At 42.5% G+C, this 13,799-nt stretch overlaps 1 long non-coding RNA gene across 3 annotated transcripts in view; it reads right to left on the reverse strand.

Annotated features, from left to right (window-relative positions):
• Positions 1–13,799, reverse strand: part of LOC139245839 (uncharacterized) — a 101,346-nt gene that overhangs the window by 16,792 nt on the left and 70,755 nt on the right. For all 3 annotated transcript variants that reach the window (XR_011590125.1, XR_011590123.1, XR_011590124.1), the window contains exons 2-3: positions 5,140–5,284; positions 1,545–1,641 (exon numbers count right to left, since the gene is read on the reverse strand). This is a non-coding gene — a long non-coding RNA (uncharacterized lncRNA). The remainder of the gene's footprint in view (positions 1–1,544; positions 1,642–5,139; positions 5,285–13,799) is intronic.

The raw sequence follows: 13,799 nt of genomic DNA on the forward strand, positions 1-13,799 counted from the left end.
CTGTACACAACCCCTGATGCGGTCGCTGGCATCGCCTGGTGCAGCTTCAGGGATCGATAGCTAATTTAAGGTCTGGGATGTTACGCACAGTGATGTTGTTGTCTTCGCAGGTGCAGCGGAGCGGGGCGCTATGGTTACTCCCGCGGAATTTAGCGGGTGTCGTTAGCGGTGCCGCGCCCGGGCGAAAAGTAGTTTGCGTCCCTGGGGTGCTAACGGGAGGCGCAAACGAATTTCTAGGCCTTAGTCTTAAGTTTATTTCTGCAAGTTAGTTAAATTCAAATAAATAAAGGCATGGCAGGGCACCTCAGTCCTGTGGAATGCACATCCTGTGCCATGTGGGAACTCCAGGATGCTTAACATGTCCTGGACAACCATGTGTGCAGGAAGTGTCGTCTGCTGGAGAGCAGCAGCTGGCATCACTGCAATGCATCCTGAGTGAGGCTGAGAGCTACGTGAATAGCATGTTTCAGGAGGTGGTAACCCCACAGCGCAAGAGTGTGCAGGCAGAGAGGGAATGGATGACCGGCGGACAGAAAAGGGGGACCAGGCAGGAGTCCCCCTAGTGCATCTCACTCTCTAACCAATAGTGAGGGCGATGGTTCCTCTGCACAGTACAGCCAGAGCCAAGTCCATAGCACCACCGGTAGCTCAGCTGCACGACGGGTGATGGGTGAGGAGGAAGATCAGGAAAGCAACAGTGATAGAGGATTCGATAGTTAGGGGAACAGACAGGCATTTCTGCAGCTGCAAATGAGAGGCAACATAAACTGAAGGGTACAAGCCTAAAGGGGGTGCATGAACAGAGAAACCTAGGGGTATAGGTGCACAAATCATTGAAGGTGGCAGGGCAGGCTAAGAAAGCAGATACAAAAGCATATGGGATCCTGGGTTTCATAAATAGAGGCATAGAGTACAAACGCAAGGAGGTTATGAAGAACCTTTATAAAACACTAGTCCAGCCTCAACTGGAGTATTGTGTTTAATTCTGGGCACCGCACTTTAGACAGGATGTGAAGGCCTTAGAGAGGGTGCAGAAAAGATTTACGAGAATGCTTCCAGGGATGAGGGACTTCAGTTACGTGGATAGACTAGAGAAGCTGGGGTTGTTCTCCTTAGAACAGAGAAGGTTGAGAGGAGATTTGATAGAGGTGTTCAAAATCATGATTGGTCTAGAGAGAGTAGAGGGAAACTGTTCCCATTGGCAGAAAGGTCGAGAACCAAAGGACACAGATTTAAGGAGATTGGCAAAAGAACCAAAAGCGACATGAGGAAAAAAATTTTTACGCAACGAGTGTTTAAGTTCTGGAATGCACTGCCTGAAAGGGTGCTGAAGGCAGATTCAATCGTGGTTCTCAAAAGGGAATTGGATAAGTACCTGAAGGAAAAGAATTGCAGGGCTACAGGGAAAGGACAGGGGAATGGAACTAGCTGAAGTGCTCTTGCAGTGAGCCGGCATGGGCTCGATGGGCCGAATGGCCTCCCACTTTGCTGTAACCATTCTATGATCCTACATGTACATTGATAAACTTTCAGAGGAATCTTACCTTTTTAATGTCCAATTGATGCAGTCGTGCAACATACAGAGGAAGATGGGTTGGATAAGACTCTTTCAATTCTTCATAGAATGCATTCATGTCCAACCTGCAGAAAAAGAAAATCCTTCTGATATGGATTTACTGAAGACAAATTTCGAAGATTATTCCATGCAATCTTATTGCAGTAACAAGACTACATAAATTAATAGACTTCTAGAAACTATCAGTGCAGTTCATTGAAGTATTACAATCTTCACACAATAGCTTCGTTAGACATGCACTGGAAGTGGCACTGAGTAGATATAGAATGATTCTCTACAAGGAAGGAAAACAGATTGTGACATCAAGTTATTCACAGACATTTCCTCATGATCAAGGAATTGATGGAGACTATGATACACCTGAGGGGGAAGGGCTGTCATGGAGTTAACATGCATGATTTAAAGGAGGAAAAAGTCCTTTGTGCTTGTTGCCTCAACATTGAAAATAGACCTGAATTCTCTTCTTTGTTTAAGCAGTCATAATTGTATTGTGCGGTTCTGATTATTAATATAATAAAACTTACAAATTAAAAGCAACTGAACTCAAGACAAATACTCTTAATGTAACAGTTTTAAAAGATGTCTCATGGCACTTGAAATTATGGACACTGATGATATTTGACTAGTCTGAACAAGTCATTTGAGAATCAGGTGCATCTCTTTTGGGTTGGAAGCAGCAGTGTTAAATCTAGCCACGTTAAACAATTCAATGGATGGTTAACATTATAACCAGGGAATATGAAGAGGGCATCCCACCACATTATATCGGTCTTGACGTGTACAAACATGCACAACTAGGCCAAGAATGTGCCTCCTGCAAATCATGAGTTGACAACATACACAACTACTGTATATAAATAAGAAAACCAGTGTGCTATTTTCTTCTGCAAAAAATGTGTTTATACATTAACTATTATAGGTTTTACCCATTTTCCGGTTTTACTTTGTAATCTATTTATTTCTAATAATTGGCCTCTTGTATTAAATTTATATCCATCTATTTAAACCTTTTTTTTCAATTTTAGCATTATCATTTTTCTGCCAGTAGATGTTAACCTTTTGGCAGGTATTATAAAATACTGAGTGTAAAATATGTTGACATTTTTCTTCATCTTGACTGTTATATCCAATATTAGTTACCAGGAAAATCAAACAGGAGAACCTCAAAGGATTTCTAGTTTCAGACTTCGAGATCTAATCATGTAAACACGTGAGTTACAGGGTCAGCAGTTCCATTGGAAATGTTTATTTCACAAGGAGTGCAGGCAAGCTGGTTATAAAAGTGTTTCATAAGAGAACATTAAACTGGATGTACTGTTTCCTGAATGAGTGCCACATTATCTACCTTTTAAAGCCATTAACATAAATATAAAAAAAAATATAACAGGACTCTCCACAGCGATTTAGTAAAATTCTGTCGATGAGGACAGTCCTTTACATTTTTTCTAACGTCCCATGGTTTCCCCATCTTGCTTTACCATCAGATATCTTGGGTCTAAATATGAAGATAATTAATTGGAACCAGCATAAAAACATAGAAAATAGGTGCAGGAGTAGACCATTCGGCCCTTCAAACCTGCACCACCATTCAATACGATCATGGCTGATCATGCAACTTCAGTACCCCATTCCTGCTTTCTCTCCACACCCCTTCATCCCTTTAGCCACATCTAACTCCCTTTTGAATATATCTAACAAACTTGCCTCAACAACTTTCTATGGGAGAGAATTTCACAGGTTCACAATTCTCTGAGTGAAGAAGTTTCTCCTCATCTCGGTCCTACATGGCTTACCCGTTATCCTTAGACTGTGACCCCTGGTCCCCTGGTTCTGGACTTCCCCAACATCGGGAACATTCTTCCTGCATCTAACTTGTCCAATCCCGTCAGAATTTTATATGTTTCTATGAGATCCCCTCTCATTCTTCTAAATTCCAGTGAATATAAGCCGAGTCGATCCAGCCTTTCTTCATATGTCAGTCCTGCCATCCCGGGAATCAGTCTGGTGAACCTTCACTGTACTCCCTCAATAGCAAGAACGTCCTTCCGCAGATTAGGAGGCCGAAACTGTACACAATATTCAAGGTGTGGCCTCACCAAACCCTGTACAACTGCAGTAAGACCTCCCTGCTCTGAAACTCAAATCCTCTCGCTATGAAGGCCAACATGCCATTTGCCTTCTTCACCACCTGATGTACCTGCATGCCAACCTTCAATGACTGATGTACCATGACACCCAGGTCTTGTTGCACCTCCCCTTTTCCTAATCTGTCAGCATTCAGATAATATTCTGCCTTCCTGTTTTTTGCTACCAAAGTGGATAACCTCACAATTATCTACATTATACTGCATCTGCCATGCATTTGCCCACTCATCTAACCTGTCCAAGTCACCCTGCAGTCTCTTAGCATCCTCCTCACAGCTCACACTGCCACCCAGCATAGTGTCATCTGCAAACTTGGAGATATTACATTCAATTCCTTCGTCTAAATCATTAATGTATATTGTAAATAGCTGGGGTCCCAGCACTGAACTTTACGGTACCCCACTAGTCACTGCCTGCCATTCTGAAAAGGTCCCGTTTATTCCAACAGCATAAAAAAGATAAGCAAGCCAAGGAAATATACAAACATTTGGATAAACACATAGCATATATGATGTTCCAGTGAAAGAAAGAAAATTGATGAGCAATGAAAACAAGCATTGGCTGATATCTCCCATAACTTTAAAAACATTAACACTACAAGCAGATTACTAGTTACTAGATTGGCAGATCTTCCTGCAGGGAAAGACACTTTACAAAATGAAATGCCTTTCAGAATATACTGGTGCAGGGTTGGGCAACACGATAGTTGGGCAGGATTTCAACTATGCCTTCATGTGGAGACACAGAATAAAGCCCAGACATTTTCTCCACAAATAGGAAGAGTAAATCGGAGGGAAAAATCAAAACTAGGCCACTTATGTGCATCTACTGCTAGAATCCCACTGGCAAAGGCCGGAGAGAGGGTTGACAACTTTCCTACTACTCATCCAGTTGAAGATGGTGTGCGGCACAGAAAACCAGGGAGGCAGAGAGAGTTGAGAAAAGGAGAAATATATTCATGGGTCCATATTAAATATGTAGATGAACTATTTAATAAAAGGGTTAAAAATAATAAAATGTTTTTAAAAGATGTATGGAAATTAGGAAAGGAACAAATTTAGAAATATATGTGAAAGTAAAATCAACTAAGGTCCAGGATATAAAGAATAAATTGGAAAATCAAATTACAATGGACATTAGGGAAACAGATATATTCTGGAACAATATTCATAATCATACAAATTGTTAAAAACATGCATTTCATAATTTCAAAACACCTGAAATGATTTAAGAGACTAATATTATTTCTTCAAAACAGCTTTCACCATGAAAAATGACTTATTTTAATGGCTTGAATTTTAAATGGAGTATAAATGTTAAGAATAGTGAATGCTCTCTTGGCATTAAAATTTATGGAGGTTTAATCTCTCAGTCGGCTTCACTGGCCTACCCACATCTTGGAATGAACAAATACATACTTGGCCATCCACTATATCTTCAGGTCTCTTACAGCATCAGCAAATTCATCTTCACATCCTTCTCTTTATCCACATCTTTCTCTTTCTTTCCATTCTTTTGCTTATTTGGAGATGGTATAAGATGATATTGCGCAGATATCATATCCTGTTATAAAACAAGAGAAAAATAAATAAATTAACAAAAATCTGGATTATATTATTCCATTGATGTGAAGAAACAGAAATGAATGTTCATCCTCAGTATTCACACTTCTTATGGCTTAATAACATTTACAAGCCTAGCACAGTATTTTTAAAACCGGATTTAAAAAAAAATATTTCAATATTTTTATTTGATCCTATCACACAGCTTGCAGTAATTTAAATGTGATGCCTGAGTGTTTTTGCTTCCAAAGTTATGAAGTGGATACTACTTTTTAAAATGAAACCAAAGTCATTAAATAAGATACTATAAAGAAAAACACGAGAAGCTAAAAGACAGGATTAGAGAAAGAAAAATCCTAACTGAAGGAGCCATATCCTTCCCCGTTTGCCTTTTAGTTTACTCCAATTTAGTTTATGGAATCTCTTTGCCCGATTATGCCTCAAATTTTAAATTCTCATCATTGTGTTTAAATCTCTGTGACCTTGCTCGTTCTTATTTCCTTCAGCTCTACAACACTCCCAAAACTCTCCATTCCTGAGATTCCGGACTTATGCATTCTTCTGACTGCGGCTTTTGGTGCATTCTCCTCCCTTCGCCCCACCACAGGTGGTTGTTTGTTCATCAACTTAAGTCCCACTCTCTGGAATTCCCTTCTTAAGCCTCTCCATCTCCCCTCTCTTTCCTTGAGCCTATCCCTAAAACTTACCCCATTTGACCATGCTTTTGGACATCTCTCCTAACACCTACTTCTCTGGCTCGGAAGCTGTGAAGCTCTGTGGGATGTTTTTCCATGTTAAAGACACTATATAACTGCAACTTATTGTCCTTGATTAGGTTTGCATGGTTGGGGCTCCAATTATTATCTCCACTGCCCTTCTCCACCACCTGTCTTTGCTTCTCGCTCTTTTCTCTATTTTCCCTCTCTGCTGTGCCTTCCAAACCATGGCATTGCACACGGAGAGTCAGTACCAAAGGTAGTTTTAAGGTCAAATTAGTTTATAGTCAATAATTGGAGATGGGGGAATTGAGTAGAGGAGCTGGAAGAGGAGTGGAGGAAAGAGGGAGGAGAGGAGAAGAGGAAGTAGGAGGAAGAAAATTTACATTACAACAGTGACTTTGTGTCAAAATTACTTCATTAGCTGTGAAGCAATTTGGGATGTCCCAACATGAAAGGCACTACTGAAATCATAAGTATCACGGGCAGAAACACCCAACCCCTACCCACACCCTACTTTTTCCATCATTGACATCAATCAAATGTTCAACATATCCAGCAAAACAGAATACAAACGAAAGCAGGAGGGTGGCCCCTCCCCCCCCATACATTACAACAAATTGCAGACATCCAGATGGAGATATAACACAGCCATCACCTGCAGACATGCACCTCACTTTCTTTCCCCCCCTCCCCTTCTTCTCCCCACCTCTACCCCTTCCCCTACTCGTTCCACGGCACCTGGCTGAGGAGCTCCTCAGGCGGTGCCTCATTGGGGGGGATGAAGGCAGATTCGGTGGTTGCACAGGTACGGGAGTGGCGGGTGCCGAGGGAGCAACATTCTCTGATGCAGAAGCAGGATCTTGGTCCTTGTTCTTATCTGTCGTTTGCAGTGGTGGTGCGGAACCTAGGGGTGGGGTGCCATGCTCTGGGACCACTGGGCGGTCTGTGCCAGCAGTGTTCCTGGCTATCACATCCAGGGCCTCCTCCATCCACGGAATATACTCAGTCATGGTGGCCAGCTGTCGGGATATTCTCCCCAATGCTTCGATGAGCTGGTCACCAATGTCTATAGCCCTCCTGGACAACTGTACCATCTCTCCACTCTCATGTGGCACTCGTGGACCAGACCTGCTGTGTCCATGAGGCCTCCGCGAGGTTGGCGCCATCCTGGGGACAAATGGGGTGCCCTGTGGCGAGGTGCTTGAGGTTGGTACCTCCAGAGTGGAGGTGGGAATGACCGGAGGATCACTAGATGGCCTTGGGGTGGAATCGCTTCTGGAGCGTGGTGATGCAGGTTCCTTGAAGTCGACGCTCTCATCCGTAGAGAACAGACCCAGTGTATTGACGGGCGAGAATCGGAGCTCCTCAGCACCAGATGTAGGATCGTCCGGAGAGTCGGGCGCCGCGCCCCCATCTTCTGGCCTCTGTGGTCTTGCCTGGGGCTGCGCTGCTGGCTGAGCTGCAAAATACAAATGAGGTTATCAGAAGAGAAAGAGGTGCTAGGGTCACAAGGTGAGTCCAGCGCTACACACAGCATATGCACAACAAAAGCACCACTGCTATCAAAATCATCACAGACATCACATTTCATGACCATCAACACATTTACATTGCAATGATTTTCATTAGGCCAGCATTATTTCTAGGACAATTTTAGAAATCATCTATCATATATGATTGTTCGGATATGAGTGGATGTGACATCTATTGACTTTACCTCATGCAATGGTGTAAGCTTTACTCACGTGGCATCACTTCAGGGTCTGCAGATGCTTCCGTGGCTGTCCGGGTGTGCTTCCCCATGAGTGTTCGCACCCGCTCCTTCGTCTCAGTGATGTCACTGGGGACTGGTGGTCCCCCACCAGTTCGCCTCTGCATGGACCTCATCGTCGATAGCTTCTTCTGTAACAGGACGACATGGCATGAGATCATTGCGTGATATCATTGCTAGGTACTGTCACAGGATCTGATACAACACTGAACCGACAGATGTAATCATGCTTATTATGATAATTATCATTCTTTACCTAAAGACGTGCACCGTGACCGCAGGCTTTGAGTAAAACGTTCCTTGTAAAAGTGAAAGACCTCACATCTGCTGACAGAGTCTCATGACTGTTACAAATCAAATTATATAAATGCATAACTACATGTAAATAAATGTAATACTTACTCTTGTGGATCCCACAAGGTTGTTCCATTGTTTGTGGCATTGATTGCCCTGACACACCTCGTTGGTCACTGATGAGACCACCTCTGCTATCTCGGCCCATATTTTCTGGTAGGTCTTTTGGAGTGGGCTTCCCATGCCCTCCCTGTGTCAAATCACCCTAGCGTAACTCGACCTCCTGCAGGAGGGAGGCATTTGCCTCATCTGAGAACCTCCTCACTCTTTTGCACCCTACAATGTGCTCCTCTCCCAGCTCACTGCTCTCGCCAGCATCAGTAGCCACAGTGTGCTGTGATGCCTCCTACTCTCCCTCCATTATAGGCCAAATTCGGGTGGCTGGTAACAGCTAATTTTTGTTTCCCTATTTGGTCTAAAGCTCTAAAGTCTTCCTCCTTCCTCCCAAAGCAGCCACACCACACCCACACACGCCTTCAGTCCCTCTCAGCTCCTTCTCTCTCTGTCTCCTCTTCTGCGCATGACCCTTGACCTCCTGAATCGCGGGAATCGAGGGTTGCCATGCCGTTGCTAAGGACGGCGACACTTTACAGCAGAAGGTCAGCGAGATTTAACGCTGCCGCCCATTTCATATCGCTCGCGATAATGCCCAATTTCAAAAATGGAGACTAGGTGCTTTGAGAATGGGTGTGAAGCCAGCACTCTGAAAACTAATTTTTACCGCCCACACCGGAAATATTGCAAAGAAGTATATAATCTAGCCCATTGAATCATTTTCCTACAGTAAAAGATTGCAAATGCTTTTTAGAGCTAATGATGACAATGAAGTCCCAGCAGGTGTGGCAAATTTATAAACAAGGAATCAGGCAGTGCACGAGAAGATGAAAGCTATTCTGTCAGTCATGATTGGTGCAGAGAATTATAGTATCTTAATGAATTTGTTAACCCCGAGAAAGGTTAAGGATGCTTCATTCTCAGACATACTACAGATATTGTAGAACCATTTTGATCCACAGCTTTTAGAAATAGCAGAGAGCTATAAGTTCGCAATGAGAAACAAAAGACCTGATGAAACCATCTTTGAATACATTGTTGCCATAAAAAAATTATCTCTACACTGCTACTTTGGAGAATTCTTAGATAGGCCTCTTTGAGATAAATTTGTATGTGGACTCATGGATGAACGCATCGCATCAAAATTGTTAGGTATGGTTGATTTCTCTTTTAAGAAAGCTTGAAGATAACCACCTCCATGGAAATGACAGAGAAAAATATTAAGGCATTTCACCCATTATCGGCAATAGTAGTAGTCCACAGTCACCGGGCTTGAGCAATGCAGAAGAGGCTGAGCCCGAGTTGGAGGGAGAGTTATGAAACCAAGAAGGATAGATGTAATGGCAATCATACTGCACAGCAGTGTCTGTTCAAGTGGGCAAGATGCTATCGGTGCCAAGTAAGGGGACACATTGAAGCTGCATGTAAATCGAAGGACAGGTCCAAGGATAGTCAAAGACTTCACTGTGTGGAAACTGATCAGAACAGTATAGGTTTTGGTGTATATGCAGCGAAGGGCAAGACAGTACATTCCTTATGTCAGCATTTCAGAACATTAGCACTGATTAATAATCGATGGATTAATATGACAATAGATACAGTGGCTGATTGCTCAATAATGCGACAAGATGTGTATTACAAGAATTTCAGGGGTATACCACTAAAAGTGAACTCAGCAGAGCTGAAAACATATTTAGGGGAAAAACTGCAGATGCTTGAGCAAATGGAGTTTATAGTACGATACCAAGGGCAACAAGCAAGATTACATGTTATTATAGCGAAAAATGTCAATCGGCCGACACTTATCTGCAAAGATTGGCTAAGAGTGCATTGTTTGGATTGGTACAGCATCTGTAGTACAGAAAGGGTTAAGTCTCTGCTAGATACACTGGTGAAGAAATATGCTAACATGTTTGAGGATTCATACGAGGGCAACAAGGGATACAATGCACATATTCAGGTTAGGTCAGATGTCAAACTTATTTTTTGTAGACCAAGGCCGGTACCATATGCATTAAGATCACAGGTTGAGTGAGAGCTTGATAAGTTGGAGAAAAACGGAGTTTAAGTGAAGAATGATAGGAGTGACTGGGCCACCCCATTAGTTGTAGTTCCGAAGACAGACAAAAAGGTGTGGCTTTGTGGGAATTATAAAATTACCTTGAATCGAGCAGTTGATGATGAACAGTATCCTTTATTGACATCACAGTACCTGTATGCAGAACTAGCGGGAGCCAAAGTCTTCACAAAACTGGATCTCTCCCATGCCTAAGCTCAACTCAACATTGACAAGGATAGTCAGCAGTATCTGACAGTCAATACACACAAAAGATTTATATTCATACACTAATGTCGAGGAAATTTTAGCTTAAATTAACTCAGGCGGAGACTTTCAGAGTCGTGCTTCGAGATAATTTTATTTCCTAACAAGATATCTCGGAGAGTCCGCTCAGTCCACACTGAGGCAAAACTCTCCTTTACAAGCAAATTGTCCCTATCTTTATACAGAAATAGAATACAGAAATAGAAAAGGAATCTTATTCATTAGTTCCGTGAGTACAAAGGTCGTCTCGGGAGGCACACATTCTATCTGTCCTTGCATAGTTTCTCCCTGTTCACAGTCTGATAAGCAGAATATCAGGAGACTCCCTTTTAATACCAGATAGTCATTTAATTACATTTCTAAGTTTCAAGGCTAAAAAGTGTGGGTATTGTTCTAGTCCTATTATTTCTTCAAATATAGCAAAAACAGAATTTAACCCTTCCCTTTACCATAAGCCATAGATTCATAGATTCTTTCTTCCACAACTAAGTTGCCCTATGGTATCAAGTCCTCACCAAAGATACTTCAGGCTACCTTGGATCAGATCTTAGAGAATAAATCACTGTTTGTGCAATCAAGATGATATGTTGATAGCCACTGGCACAGAGAAGGAAAACTTGAACATCTTAGTAGTATTCAGACAGTTCAATAACCATAACCTGAAGCTGAAGAGGAATAAATGCACATTCATACAGCATGAGGTGGTTTATCTAGGATTGCGTGTTGATGAAAATGGTCTCTAACCAGTTAAGGAGAAAATGCAAGCCATCATGATGGCTCCAGAACTGAAAAAAATGACTGAATTACGATCCGTTTTAGGCATGATCCAATATTATGCTCGTTTTCTTCCTGCATGCATCACTCCATTATTTATTAAAGAAAGGTGTGCGTTGGTTATGGGACAAAGAGCAACTGAATGCATATGACACATGCAAGCGATGCTTGAGCAGTAGTGCCCTTCTCTTCCATTTTCAACTGATTCATGAACTAAGACTAGCATGTGATGCCTCTGGATATGGTGTGGGAGCAGTGATCAGCCATGTTGTGAATGATGGACAGGAAAAAATGGTTGTCTTTGCATCGCATACGCTCAACAAAAGCGAACAAAATTATGCCTAGATTGAGAAGGAGGCATTAGCAATTATATTTGGTGTTAAAAAGTTCCATCAGTTTCTTTTGGGATGCCAATTCATGCTCGTAACCAATCACAAACCGTGACTAATTATCTTAGGCTCAAAGGCGGCAATTCCATCTATGGCGGCTTCCAGGATGCAAAGATAGGCTATTTTATTGTCTCAGTACGATTACAAAATCGAGTATCGTACATCGATGCAGAATGCAATGGTGGATGCCCTTTCAATGTTGCCTCATGAAGATTCTGAAATTGGCCACGAACAGTCAATCTTCAATCTAGATGTCGTTGATGAGGACCGCCTCTGTTATTGCAGAGCACACACAGAAAGATTCCACATTACAGTGGGCCTATGAGCACTCCCTGCGAGGGTGGTCTGATGATCAGATGCATTTAGACGAGGGGATAAAGCCCTTTATCATCGTCGGCATGAATTATCATGTCAGCAGGGATGTCTAAAATGGGGCCTGAGAGTATTCCCAGTGCACTATGGACCAAAGTCTTGACGGAAGTTCGCGGTGAGCATATTGTCATCGTAGGCACGAAAGGAGTGGCCCGAAGTTTTGTTTATTGGCCTGGGTTGGATAGTAAGTGTACTATCTGTCAAGTCTGCAGGGCCATGCCAGCTAAATCGGCACTGCAAACATGAACTTGGCCAACGAGGCCATTCCAAAGAATACATATTGATTTTTGTGAGAGGGGCAGTGATAATGTCCTGGTTCTAATCGATAGCCGTTCGAAATGGCTGGAGGTACAGCATATGGGGCCATCTATGATGACAGAGCGTACATTCGATGAATTGCAGATATTTTTGCATGCCATGAACTGTGAAGAAATGGTGTCAGATAATGGGCCGCAATTTCAGTCCATGCATTTTACAAATTTTGTCAGACACAACGGTATCAAACCCATGTTAGTAGCACCATGTCATCCTGCTTCGAATGGGGCAGCTGAAAGGTTGGTCAGGATTGTCAAAGAGACTTTGCGGAAACATGTTCTACAGGCTGGATCATCGGTGAGCATGAAGCACAGCTTAGCGAATTTTATTTTCAAATACAGAACTACACCTCATTCTACAACAGGGTACACACCTGCTGAATTATTGATGAAGCATAGTCTGAGGACGAGTTTCAGTTTATTGCAACCGCACTTGTCTGATAAGGTAGAAAGGCACAATTAGTGTAGAAACGTCATTATCATTACAGTATTAAAGAGCGGTGTTTTCAGAAGGGTGATCAGGTCAGAGTTCTCAGTCTGTTGAAAAGGGCAAGTCCATGCAAATGGGACATTGGTACAATTATGTGGTTCCAAGCAGTACTTAGTCAAAATTGGTAACTACATCAGGAAGGTTCACGTGGATCAAATATTTGTAGTGCGTGATGCATCTTCGGTACCACAAGTAGATAATTATTAGCCTGACTTGGATGATGATCAGAGTGAGTTGGCAGATCAAAGTACTTCAACGGACACAATGGTCACAACATCCATATCCCCACCAACTCAGATACAGCTGGCTAAAGGCAGTTCTGTGGCTATGGGACAAACTCACAGGGACTCTGTATCTTCTGAGGGCTGAGGTGGAGTTGAGGTTTAGTGGAGAAGATCAACTAGACAAGATATTGATAACGAGGAAGAAAGCCAACACTAGGACTGATGTAAGGCTGCCAAGGAAACTCAAGAGGATACAGGAAAATAGAGATGAGGAATCCTGGGCTATACACCCTGAAAACAGAAATTCCCCAAGACAGTATCTGGAAACAAATCAGAATATAGAAAATGGGCATAGCCAGCCAACTGCAAAGAAATGAAGGTCAGTGCAGGAGAAAGCTAAAAGCTCACAACAAGATAATCAGGCTCAGCAGTCGAATCTGTAAAATTGTAATCATAAGTAATCTTTTGAAATATTGTATAAATACCTTGCTGCTAAAAAAATGGGGAAGCAGTGTAATGGGCTCGACATTCCACTTGGATTGCTAGGGCTCAAAAAATAGGTGATGTTCCAGCCCTAGTGATGTTTCAGCTCTCTGGATCGCTGGAAGATCACCCATTTTTCGGATTGCAACTTTCGGCATTTTTTTTCCGGCGATAGCTCAGCGATGTGGAAGGCAAGACATCCCTAGCAACGGCCTTTCTGCGCATGCCTATTTTTTTGCAAAGAAGGTT

This window comes from Pristiophorus japonicus, unplaced genomic scaffold, assembly GCF_044704955.1.
Source record: "Pristiophorus japonicus isolate sPriJap1 unplaced genomic scaffold, sPriJap1.hap1 HAP1_SCAFFOLD_242, whole genome shotgun sequence".
In the NCBI taxonomy this organism is placed as follows: Eukaryota; Metazoa; Chordata; class Chondrichthyes; family Pristiophoridae; genus Pristiophorus; species Pristiophorus japonicus.